Source organism: Trichechus manatus, unplaced genomic scaffold (genome assembly GCF_000243295.1).
Source record: "Trichechus manatus latirostris isolate Lorelei unplaced genomic scaffold, TriManLat1.0 scaffold00018, whole genome shotgun sequence".
In the NCBI taxonomy this organism is placed as follows: domain Eukaryota; kingdom Metazoa; phylum Chordata; class Mammalia; order Sirenia; family Trichechidae; genus Trichechus; species Trichechus manatus.
In genome coordinates this window covers 23,742,891-23,755,201 of record NW_004443954.1, presented here as the reverse complement: position 1 = coordinate 23,755,201, position 12,311 = coordinate 23,742,891, and the positions used below count along the sequence as shown (strand labels likewise).

General features: G+C 39.9%; 1 pseudogene; it reads right to left on the bottom strand.

The window, feature by feature from the left end:
• Nucleotides 1–1,288: 1,288 nt before the first annotated feature.
• Nucleotides 1,289–7,552, bottom strand: LOC101340892 (enoyl-CoA hydratase domain-containing protein 3, mitochondrial-like; annotated as a pseudogene).
• Between the last annotated feature and the right edge of the window lie 4,759 nt (nucleotides 7,553–12,311).

Sequence of the window (12,311 nt, the reverse complement as noted above, 5' to 3'; positions counted from 1 at the left end):
TGTTTTTCTTTTGTCAGTATGGCCAGTGGTTTGTCAATTGTGTTGATCCTTTCAAAGAACAAACTTCTGGTTTTGTTGATTCTTTCTATTGTTTTTCTATTCTGTATTTCATTTATTTCTGCTCTGATCTTTATTATTTCCTTTCTTCTGGTGGCTGTGGGCTTCTTTTGCTGTTCTCTTTCTGTTTGTGAGTTGTGTAGCTAATGTTTTGACAACATTTGACAATTCAACACTTTTTACATGTATAATTCAGTAACATTGATTAATCATGTTATGCAATCATCACCCATATCCATTGCCAAATTTCCCAACACCATTAACAGATATTCACTGCTTCCTGAACAATGCCTCCCCTTTTCTCCCTCCCTCCTGCTCCTGGTGACCACTAATAAACTTCAGTCTCCATACATTTGCTTATTTTAGATATTTTATACAGTATTTGTCCCTTTGTGACTGACTTATCAGAGAAAGTGATTCTTAATGGGTAGGAGTATATGTTCTGCTTCCCTTCCCACCTCTCCTCAGTTTTTATCTCAAGGTTTAGCCCAGGATCTTTGTTTTACAGGATCTTGGATGGCAAGAACATTCATTACAGAAACATAAGGCAACTACCATATGCCCATCAGTGTGGGCACACAAAGAAAGTCCTAATCAATTTTTTTCTTTTTCAAACTGCTTGACGTCTGGTTGGGAAGTTAAAATTACCAGTATCTATAAATATTTAATCTATTTAAATCACATAAAATTATTCCAAAGCTGTAGACATGATTATTTCTCAATAGAAATATTTTCACTCAAAATATTTTCAGTGTGGAGAGCATCTTGTGAAGATATGAAATGTTTCACCTCTCTTGAGCAACTAGAATTAACTCCACTTTAGAGCACATTTCAGATTGGCACCCTTCTTCCATGCCTCAGTTTATCACCACTTTCTTTTGTATAATAAGGGCAATCCCTCACTTATGGTTCTGTGAGGGAGGCGTAGACCAAATACCAGTCTTTCTCCAATAACTGCCCCAGCAGAGGTGCTTACTAATCTTCCACTTAAGTTGGCCCTTCGTTTTCCTCTCTGTTTCATTATTCTCCATTTACCTTCTTCACTTACCTGTGGAATCATGGCTATTAATACAGACCACACGCAGTGAAACCAATATTAATGCTATAAAAATAGAGTGTCTTCTATTATAATCAAGAGGCAGCCATGGTGGTTGGAGAATTAGAAGGCGAGGGGTGTGGGTGAGCCTCTGAGTGCTGCACACGCCCTTTCCATTCCTCAGTTAATGTCATCTCAATGTGACCAGGTGGGTTTTCTCTTCTGGATGAAGGCCTTGATTCCTTCCTGCCGATCCTATAGGGCCAGATTGTCCACCATGGTTTGGGAGGTGAGGCAGTAGGCTGTTCAAAGGTCCTGGGGCAGCAGCTTATAGAAGGTGGCCTTGCCCAAAGACACCACCAGGCAGCTCAAGGAGGCAATCTTCTTCGATATCCTCATTGTTCCTTCCTCCAGCTGCTCTTCTGGCCCTACTTTGCTGAGCAACCCGTGAGACAAGGCCTCCTGAGCAGAAATGGTCTCCCCAGTAAAAAGTATTTGTAAGGCAGCCTTTCTAGGCACTGTTCTTCCCAAGGCAAACCCTGGGGTGGAAAGGAAGAGCCCATTGTTCACACCAGGAGTGTCAAAAGAGGACTTGTCACTCACCATGGCAATATCACAGCTGGCAACAAGCAGTTGTCACCAAGCCATTCACCATGGCAATGATGGGAACCGGGTGATTCTGAATCTGCATCATGACCTCAGAACAGGTTTGAAATACTTCAACATGATAATCATGGCCTTGCTTATCCATCAGTTCCTTTAAATCATGGCCAGAAGAAAATATGGGCCCCTCAGCTTTTGAGACTGAGGCAGCTTGGCTTCTTGTGTTCCTTGTCCCTTCAGTTTCTGCTTGCTGTGGCCTCTCGGCCCTTGGGCCTCAAGCCCGCATCTGCCCTGCTGGGGCAAGTGTTCCAAAGCTCTGTAGCTCCACCAATAAGTGCCTGGAGGCACCTGACTCCACCAGGAAGCCTCCTGTGCACAGGCAGTCAGCTCTCTAACTCTGTGGGTCAGCTCCAGTGCCATCTCACAATGGTCTCCTGCTTCTGCTGCTGCTGGTTCTCTGTCACTGCTGCTTCTCTGCTGCAGGTTCTCTGCTGCTGCTGGTCCTCTGCCACTGCCACTCCTCTATCCATGCACAGTTTCAAAACCACTTCCACATTTTAGGTATCTGTTAGAGCAGCACCCCACTGTCTCAGTACCAAATTTTGTCTTAGTTATCTAGAGCTGCTATAACAGAAATACCACAAATGGATGGCTTTAACAAAGATAAATTTATTTCTTCACAGTAAAGTAGGCTAAAAGTCCAAATTCAGGGCATCAGCTCTAGGGGAAGGCTTCATCTCTCTGTCGGCCTTCTCATCAATCTTCCCCCGACTAGGAGTTTCTCCTTGGAAGGACCCCAAATCCAAAGGATGTGCGCTGCTCCCAGCACTGCTTTCTTGATGGTATGAGGTTCCCCCTTTCTTCTTTTTTGATGTGTGCATCTATTGCTATAAATTGTCCTCTGAGGACTGCCTTTGCTCTGTCCCAAAGGTTTTGGTATGATGTATTTTCATTCTTGTTTGATTCTAGGAATTTTTTGATTCCATCTCTGATTTCTTCTATTACCCAGTGGTTTGTAAGCAGGGTGTTATTCAGTTTCCATGGAATTGATTTTTTTTCCTTGATCTTTTTGTTGTTAATTTCTACCTTGATGGCATTGTGGTCAGAGAAGATACTGTGAATTATCTCAATGTTTTGGATCTTGTTTTGCTCTGTGGCCTAAGATGTGGTCTATTCTGGAGAATGTTCCATATGCATTGGAAAAGAATATGTACTTTGCAGCTGTTGGGTGGAGTGTTCTATATATGTCTTTGGGGTCAAGTTGGCTGATTGTGTCCTTTAGATCTTCTGTGTCTTTGCTGAGTTTCTTTCTAGATGTTCTGTCCTTTACTGAGAATGGTGTGTTGAAGTCTCCTACTATTATTGTGGAACTGTCGATTTCTCTTTTCAGTGCTGTTAGAGTTTGTTTTATGTATTTGAGAGCCTTGTCATTGAGTGTGCAGATATTTATTATGGTTATGTCTTCATGATGAATCGTCCCTTTAATCATTATATAGTGCCCTTCTTTGTCTTTTATGGTGGATTTTATTTAAAGTCTATTTTATCTGAGATTAGTATTGCCACTCCTGCTCTTTTTTGGTAGCTGTTTGTTTGATATTTTTTTTACATCCTTTGATTTTTAATAAATTTACATCTCTGTTTGTAAGATGTGTCTCTTGTAGACAATATATTGATGGATCTTGTTTTTTTTTATCCATTGTGTCACTCTCTGTCTTTAATGGGTGCATTTAGGTCATTCACTTTCAGTGTAATTATTGATAGGTGTGAGTTTATTTCTGTGATTTTGTACTGCTTTTTTTTTTTGTGGTGCTGACATTTTCTTTGTTCCTCTTACTCTCCTGTGCTGAATTCCTTTTGTCTGTGGATTTTTTTCATTTCTTTTGTTATTGTAGATTTTGTTTTTCTGAGACTTTATGTTTTTCTTCTTTATTTTGCTGAGTAGGTTTATTAACTTTCTTTGTGGTTACCATGAATTTTACCCTTATCTTCCTAGGTTTGAACCAGTCTATTATTACTTGGTATCACCTTGCCTTCCTCACCATTAGAAAGTTCTATACCTACACCATTTATTCCATCTTTTATTGTTCTGACCTTGTTGTCATTTACAGATTAACTTCTCTGGTTCCCTGTTGTAAATCTTTGGGTTTTGAATAGTCTTGAGAGTTCATTTCCTAGGTTGGTATCTGGCTGGTGCAATCTTGTGTCCTAGATTAAGGCTGTAGTCTGATGTTGTTTGTTCTCAAACTGAAGGACTCCCTTTAATAATTCTTGTTTAAGTTTGGTTTGGTTTTTACATATTCCTTTAATTTCTGTTTATCTGGAAATGTCCTAATTTCACCATCATATGTGAACGAGAGTTTTGCAAGTGTATTATTCTTGGTTGGTAATTTTTTTCTTTCAAGGTTTTATATATGTTATCCTATTGCCTTCTTCCTTGCACGGTTTCTGCTGAGTAATCAGTGCTTAGTCTTATTGTTTCCCCTCTGTATGTGACTTTTCATTTTTCTTGAGTTGCTCTCAGGATTCTTTCTATGTGTTTGGTTTTGGCGAGTGTGATTATGATATGCCTTGGTGATTTTCTTTTGGGGTCTATCCTATATGGGGTTGTTAAGTTTCTTGGATGGTCAGCTTTTCATCTTTCATGATATTAGGGAAGTTTTCTGTCAGTGATTCTTCAATGATCCTCTCTGTGTTTTCCATTTTCTCCCCCTGTTCTGGAACTCTGATCATTCACAAATTTTTACTTTTGATTGTATCCCACATAATTCTCAGGGTTTCTTCATTTTTATTCATTCTTTTTTCTGATTTTTCCTCAAAGTGGTATCCCAGTATTTGTCTTCAGTTGTGCTAATCCTGTCTTCCATTGGTTCAAACCTGCTCCTTAGACCTCCTATGACACTGTCAATTTCTAAAATCTTGTTTATCTTTTGGATTTCTAATTGTTGTTTTTGTATGATTTCTAGTTGTGAATTTCTTCCGACATTTTGTTCCTGTATTATTTTCCTGAATTCTTCCATTTTTTATCTGTATTTTCCATGAATTTGTCTGCCTTTTCCATGAATTTTTCTATTTTTTCCTTATTTTTATCTGCTTTTTGCTTCAATTCTTGGATAGCTCTGAATATTAGAGATTTGAATTCCCTATCAGGTAGTTGTAGGGCCTTTTCTTCTACTAGAAAGTCATCTGGTATTTTATTTTGGATGCTACTGGAACCATCCTGTCCTGTTTTTTAATATGTCTTGATATCGTCTGCTGTCTTTGGGACATTCAGTAGTCGTTTTCTTCATTTACTGATTGTAGATTTGTTTGTTTTGTCCTGCTTTTTTGTTTTATTTTGTTATGTCTGAGCAGGTGAGCTGTGTGTTCTTTGTTGTTTGCTCCTCTGTGGGCACAACCCTTTTCACCTCCTTGTCCAATGGGCAGGGCCAGTTGCTCAGCTATGGTGCAGCAGGGGAGGTCCAGCTGAAGAGGAGGAGCTGGGATGGGTTTTTGTGGCAGATACTGGGGAAACAGGGTGGGCCAAGGGTCAGTGCAGGGCAGTTTACAGTAGGCGGTGCCTCTTCTGCTCAGGGGTGTGATGTTCAGTGTATGGTGCAGGTAGGCAGAAGGGAGGGGAGAGGTTGTGATGTGTGGAGCTAAGATGGGTATGGAAAAGAAGAGAGAGAGGAGGAAGAGGAGCTAAAAAACAAAGTGCTGAGGGAGCTTGCCATTGGAGTGGAGGGACGTGAAACCAAGAAATGAAGTGAAACAAAAAGGAAAAAATAAAAAGAGAAAAAAACAAATAAATAAGGAAATGCCCCAAGGATGCCATCGGTGAGCAGGGAAGTGGCTCCTAGGTCTCAGGGCACAGCCATTCTAGAATAGGCAGAGGTTGCACACAGCACCAGATACTCGGGAGACAGGAAAAGAAGGAAAGCAGAGAGAGATGAGAAACTGAGAAATGAAGAAAAACAAAAAGGAAAAGAGAAAAGAAAAAAATAAATTAAAAAAAAAAGAAAGGCCATCAGGGATCCCACTGGTGCAGCTGCGCAGACCAAGGAAGTGGCTCCCAAGCCTGGCAGTGAAGCCTATCTAGAGGGGGCAGAGATGGCACACAGACCCAGGTATTCAGGAGACAGGAAAAGAAGGTAAGTACAGAGAGATGAGAAACTGAGAAACGAAGAAAGACAAAAAGGAAAAAAGAAAGGAAAAGAAATGTTCCTGGAATCCCACCAGTGGAGCTGTGCAGACCAGTGAAGTAGCTCCCAAGCTGTGCAGTACAGGGTGGCTATAAAAGGCTCCCAAGCCTCAAAAACAGCCCCAGGATCCCACCAGTGTGGCCGCGTGAACCAAGGAAGCAGTTCCCCAGCTGGGCGGTGCTTCACAGCCTGTCAAGAAGAAACAAAAGTGGCACACTGAGCCAGGTGTTTGAGAGAGAGGAGTGGGAGGAGGTGAGAGGTAAGGAAGAAACCAAAAGAAGCCAAAAAAAGCAACACCAGCAACAACAAAGTGGTACTGAAGGAGTCGGTCACTGTGAGCAGGACGAATACAAGCAGCACAGAGCTGGTGCCTCCTGGGCTAAAGTCACTCAGCCCTCTGGGAAGTGGTGGAGGCTGAGCAGAGGGAAGAAGGATGTGGGGTGGGAAAGTGTATATCTCTGGTTACTGGGTGCTTTGTTTCCTGCTGGGAACTCCATGAAGCTGCTTTCCCATACTCCCTGCCTGCTGATCTCTGACAGGAGTCCAGGATGGTGGATCCATGCTGTGTTAGCTGATAGGGGACCTCTGCTTGTATCTCTCCTTGCCTTCTGTTCTCTGTCAGTTTCTTATTCCATTTGGTGCTTGGTTGAGTTCTTTTTCTCTTCATTTGACGCTTAGGGTTCCAGGACTGACATTTGTCTCTGTTTTACTTAGTTTTTTGGGTCTTTGCTGTGGAGGGATGGTGTGGTGCTTCTGTCTATAGCGCCATTTTGACTCTGCCTACCTTGTTTGATTTCTTGACTGCTGCTTGCTTCCATGGGCATTGATTGTGGACCCAAGTAAAATGAAATCCTTGACAACTTCGACGTTTTCTCCGCTTATCATGATGTTGTTTATTGATTCAGTTGTGAGGATTTTTGTTTTCTTTATGTTGAGGTGTAATCCATACTTAAGGCTGTAGTCTTTGATCTTCATCAGTATTTCAAGTCCTCTTCACTTTCAGCAAGCAAGCTTGTATCATCTGCATATTACAATCCTGATGCCATGTTCTTCTTCATACAGTCCAGCTTCTCAGAATATTTGCTCAGCATACAGGTTGAATTCAGTATGGTGAAAGGATACTATGATGGTGATAAAAAATGATGATATTTCTGAGTGTTGAACATAGTCGTTACAAGAGTGATAAGTGCTATGAAGGAGAAGAGGAGTGTTATGGGAATGTTTATCAGAGGAGGAACTTAATTTGGGTGCATTTTAATTGTTTTCCTTCAAAGTCCACAGCCTGGTCATCTACTTCTGTTTTGAGCCTGAGAAAGTGATCAGAGAGAAATTAATTCCCCAGCACAGTTACAAGCATGTTGTTGTTGTGTGCTGTTGGGTTGATTCAGACTCACAGAGACCATATAGAACAGAGCAGAACTGCCCATAGAATTTCCAACGCTGAAATCTTTACTGGAGCAGATCGCCAGGTCTTTTCTCCCACGAGCAGACAGTGAATTTGATCTGTTGACCTTTCAGTTAGCAGTCAAGTACTTAACCATTGCACTACCAGGGCTCCTTAGTTACAAGCATGCTTACCATTATTCAGATGACTCGGGGAAAACTGGATGAAGGAATGGCAATGAGTTTTATGGACACAGAGCAATAGAGAGAACAGATTCAAGATGGTATAAGGCATGCTTGTGCAGATTACAGGCTTGATCTTTAAAAATACTTATAATTATTAATTTTATTATTTTTGAATAGTTAATACATTCATATGGTTCAAAAATCAAAGTAATATAAAAGGTACAGTGAGAACTTTCATTGCTATCCCTGCCCATCCATCCCTTTTCCCCACCACAGATAATCATGTTTTTATTTTATTTATTTTTCCTTCTGAAACTTGTATGCAAATGCAAACAAATATGAATTTACAGTCTTATTTTCCTCCTTTCCTTCACAAAAGGAAGCATACTGTGGCATACTCAGTTGCAATCACTACTGTCTTGCACCTGCTTTTAATTTAAAATTACATTCTGCAGATTTTCAGTAACAGGAAACAGCACATTCATTGTTTTTGTCACACGTATAGTATTTTACTATGTGGATGTATCATAATCTAACCAAGTCTTATTGATGAGAACTTGCTTCACTTCCAGTCTTTTGCTATGAAAAAAATGCTGCAGTGAATAAACTTGTTATACAGTTTATCAACAGGATAAATTTCCAAAGTGGGAGTACTGGATCACAGAGTAAATGATTTTTAATTTTTTAAAATAATTTATTTTATTTTTGTTGTTGTTGAGAACATACGCAGCAAAAACCTTTATCAATTCAACAATTTCTACATGTACAATTCAATGACATTGATTACATTCTTCAAGTTGTGCAACCATTCTCTCCCTCCTTTTCTGAGTTGTTCCTCCACAATTAATATAAACTCACTGCCCCTAAGTTTCCTATCTAATCTTTGGAGTTGTTGTTGTCAATTTGATCCCATATAAGATAAATTTTAATAATAATAATAATAATGTTCAAAGCAGACAATCTTTAATAGTTAAGCTAAACTATTGTTTGGTATTCAGTAGACTTCAGGGGATATTTTTGGTTTAAGGTTTAAAGATTATATGAGGGAAATAGTTTGGGGAGTTCTTCCAGCCTCCATGGCTCCAGAAATTCTGGATTCCATGAGAATTTGAAATTCTGTTCTGCATTTTTCCCCTTTTGATCAGAATTCTTCTATGGAATCTTTGATCAAAATGTTCAGCAATGGTAGCCAGGCACCATCTAGTTCTTCTGGCCTCATGGCAAAGGAGGCAGTTGTTCATGGAGGCAATTAACCACAATTTACAAATCCTTCTCCTTCTTCCTCTGTTGCTCCAGGAGAATAGAGACCAATTGTCTTGGATGGCCGCTTGCAAGCTTCTAAGAACCAGGAACTATGCAACAAACTAGGAAGTAGAACAGAAGCAGTAAAAACGATATTTGGCAAATTAACTGGGATATCCCAAGAAACCATGACCCTAAACCTCCAAATCAATATACGAAATCCCATGAGGTGTTTGGTTGTACATGAGCAGCCTCAGCAGCTACTCTCTCTTGTTTTGTTATTGTTGTAAACATATCTATCACACAACTTTTGCCAATTCAACTTTTTATAGGTGTACAACTTATTAAGAGTAATTACATTAATCAGCTTTGTAAACCTACCCTTAATCTATTTGATTTTTCCATCAAAGTAAACAGAAACTCAGTACTCCATAGCAGTAACTCCATCTTACTCCCTCCCTCCCACCCCTGGTAACCACTAATAAACTTTGGTCTCTATACATTCGCCTGTTTTGTCTTTTTATATAAGTGAGGTCATACAATATTTGTCCTTTTGTGATTGACTTATTTCACTCAGCATAATGTCTTCAAGCTCCATCCATATTGTAGCATGTATCAAGACTTCATTTCTCTTACTGGATGAGTAGTATTCCATTGTATGTATGTACCACATTTTGTTTATCCATTCTCCAATGATTTTTTATATTTTTTTACATTTTTTCCCATACAAAAATTTATACATACACTGTTATGTGACTCTAATTGCTCTCCCCATACTGTGACAGCACACTCCTCCTATCCACCGCTGATTCCCCATGTCCATTCAACCAGCTCCTAACCCTCTCTGCCTTCCCATCTCACCTCCGGACAGAAGCTACCCATTTAGTCTCTTGTATCCACTTGAGCTAAGAAGTACTGTCCTCATGAGTATCACTTTATGTCCCACAGTCCAGTCCAATCATTGTCTAAAGAGTTGGCCTTGGAAATTGTTTTAGTTCTGGGCTGATAGAGAATCGGGGGGCCATGATTTCTGGGGTTCCTCCAGTTTCAGTCAGACCATTAAGTCTGGTCTTTTTACTAAAATTTGAGCTGTGCACCCCACCTTTTTCCTGCTCCATCAGGGACTCTCTGTTGTGTTCCCTGTCAGGGCGGTCATTGGTGGTAGCTGGGCATCATCTAGTTCTTCTGGCTTCAGGCTGATGAAGTCTCTGGTTTATGTGGCCCTTTCTGTATCTTGGGCTACAACTTTCCTTGTGTCTTTGGTGTTCTTCATTCTCCTTTACTCCAGGTGGTTGGGACCAATTGATGCATCTTAGATGGCCGCTTGCAAGCTTTTACAACCCCAGACGCCACTCACCAAAGTAGGATGCAGAACAATTTCTTAATAAGCTTTGTTATGCCAATTGACCTAGATGTCCCCTGAAAGCACGGTCCCCAGATTCCTACCCTTGCTACTCTGTCCCTCAAAGTTTTTGATTGTATTCAGGAAACTTCTTAGTTTTGATTTAGTCCAGTTGTGCTGACTTCCCCTGTAGTGTGTACTGTCCTTCCCTTCACCTAAGATAATTCTTTTCTACTATCTAGTTAGTAAATAACCCTCCCCCTCCCTCCCCACCCTCGCAATCAACAAAAAATGTTTTCTTCTGTGTTTAAACCTTTTCTTGAGTTCTTATAATCGTGTTCTTGTACAATATTTGTCCTTCTGTGACTGACTAAATTCACTGAGCATAATGACTTCCAGCTTCCTCCATATTATAAGATGTTTCACGGATTCATCATTGTTTTTTATGGTTGTGTAGTATTCCATTGTGTGGATATACCATAATTTGTTTATCCATTCATCCACTGATGGGCACTTAGGTTGTTTCCATCTTTTTGCTATCGTGAACAGTGCTACAACGAACATGGGTGTGCATATATCTATTCATGTCATAGCTCTTATTTCTCTAGGATATATTCCAAGGAGTGGGATAGTTGCATCGTATAGCACTTCCATTTCTATCTTTTGAAGGAAGCGTCAAATCGATTTCGAAAGCGGTTGTAACATTTTACATTCCCACCAACAGTCTATAAGTGTTCCAGACTCTCCACAACCTCTCCAGCATTTATTACTTTGTGTTTTTTAGATTATTGCTAGCCTCGTTGGAGTGAGATGATATCTCATTGTAGTTTTGATCTGCATTTCTCTAATGGCTAATGATCATGAGCATTTCTTCATATGTCTGTTAGCTGCCTGAATATCTTCTTTGGCAAAGTGTCTGTTCATATCCTTTGCCCATTTTTTAATTGGGTTTTGTCTTTTTGTAGTTGTGGTTTTGCAGTATCTTGTAGATTTTAGAGATTAGACGCTGATCAGATTTGTCATAGCCAAAAATTTTTTCCTAGTCTGTGGGTTGTCTTTTGACTCTTCTGGTGAAGTCTTTTGATGAGCATAAGTGTTTGATTTTTAGGAGCTCCCATTTATATAGTCTCTCTTCTGGTGCTTGTGCATTGTTACTTATGGTTCGTATTGTGTTTATGCCATGTGTTAGGGCACCGAGCGTTGTCCCTATTTTTTCTTCCATGACCTTTATCGTTTTCAATTTTATATTTAAGTCTTTGATCCATTTTGAGTTAGTTTTTGTGCACGGTGGAAGGTATGGGTCTTGTTTCAGTTTTGTGCAGAAGGATATCCAGTTATGCCAGCACCACTTGTTAAAGAGACGGTCTTTTCCCCAATTAACAGACTTTGGGCCTTTGTCAAACATCAGGTGCTCATAGGTGGATGAATTTATGTCTGGATTCTCAGTTCTGTTGCATTGGTCTGTGTATCTGTTGTTGTACCAGTACCAGGCTGTTTTCACTACCGTGCTGGTATAATAGATTCTAAAATCAAGTAGTGTGAGGCCTCCCACTTTGTTCTTCTTCTTGAGTAATGCTTTATTTATTCCCGGCCTCTTCCCTTTCCATATGAAGTTGGTGACTTGTTTCTTCATCTCATTAAAAAATGTTGTTGGAATTTAGATCGGGATTGCATTGTATCTGTAGATCGCTTTGGGTAGAATTGACATTTTTACGATGTTGAGCCTACTTATTCATGAGCAAGGTATGTTTTTCCACTTATGCATGTCTCTTCTGGTTTCTTGCAGTAGTATCTTGTAGTTTTCATTGTATAGGTCTTTTACATCTCTGGTTAGATTTATTTCTAAGTATTTTATCTTCTTGGCGGCTATTGTAAATGGTACTGATTTGGTGATTTCCTCTTCGAGGTTGTCTTTGTTGGTGTAAAGGAATCCCACAGATTTTTGTATGTTTGTCTTGTATCCTGATACTTTGTTGAAATCTTCTATTAGTTCCCATTGTTTTCTTGTGGATTCTTTGGGGTTTTGTGTGTATAAGATCGTATCATCTGCATATAGAGATACTTTGAGTTCTTCCCTACCAATTTGGATGCTCTTTATCTCTTTTTCTAGCCTAATTGCTCTGGCTAGGACCTCCAGCATAATGTTGAATAAGAGTGGTGATAAAGGGCATCCTTGTCTGGTTCCTGTTCTCAAGGGGAATGCTTTCTAAGTCTCTCCACTTAGGATGATGTTGGCTGTTGGCTTTGTATAAATGCCTTAATTATGTTGAGGAATTTCCCTTCT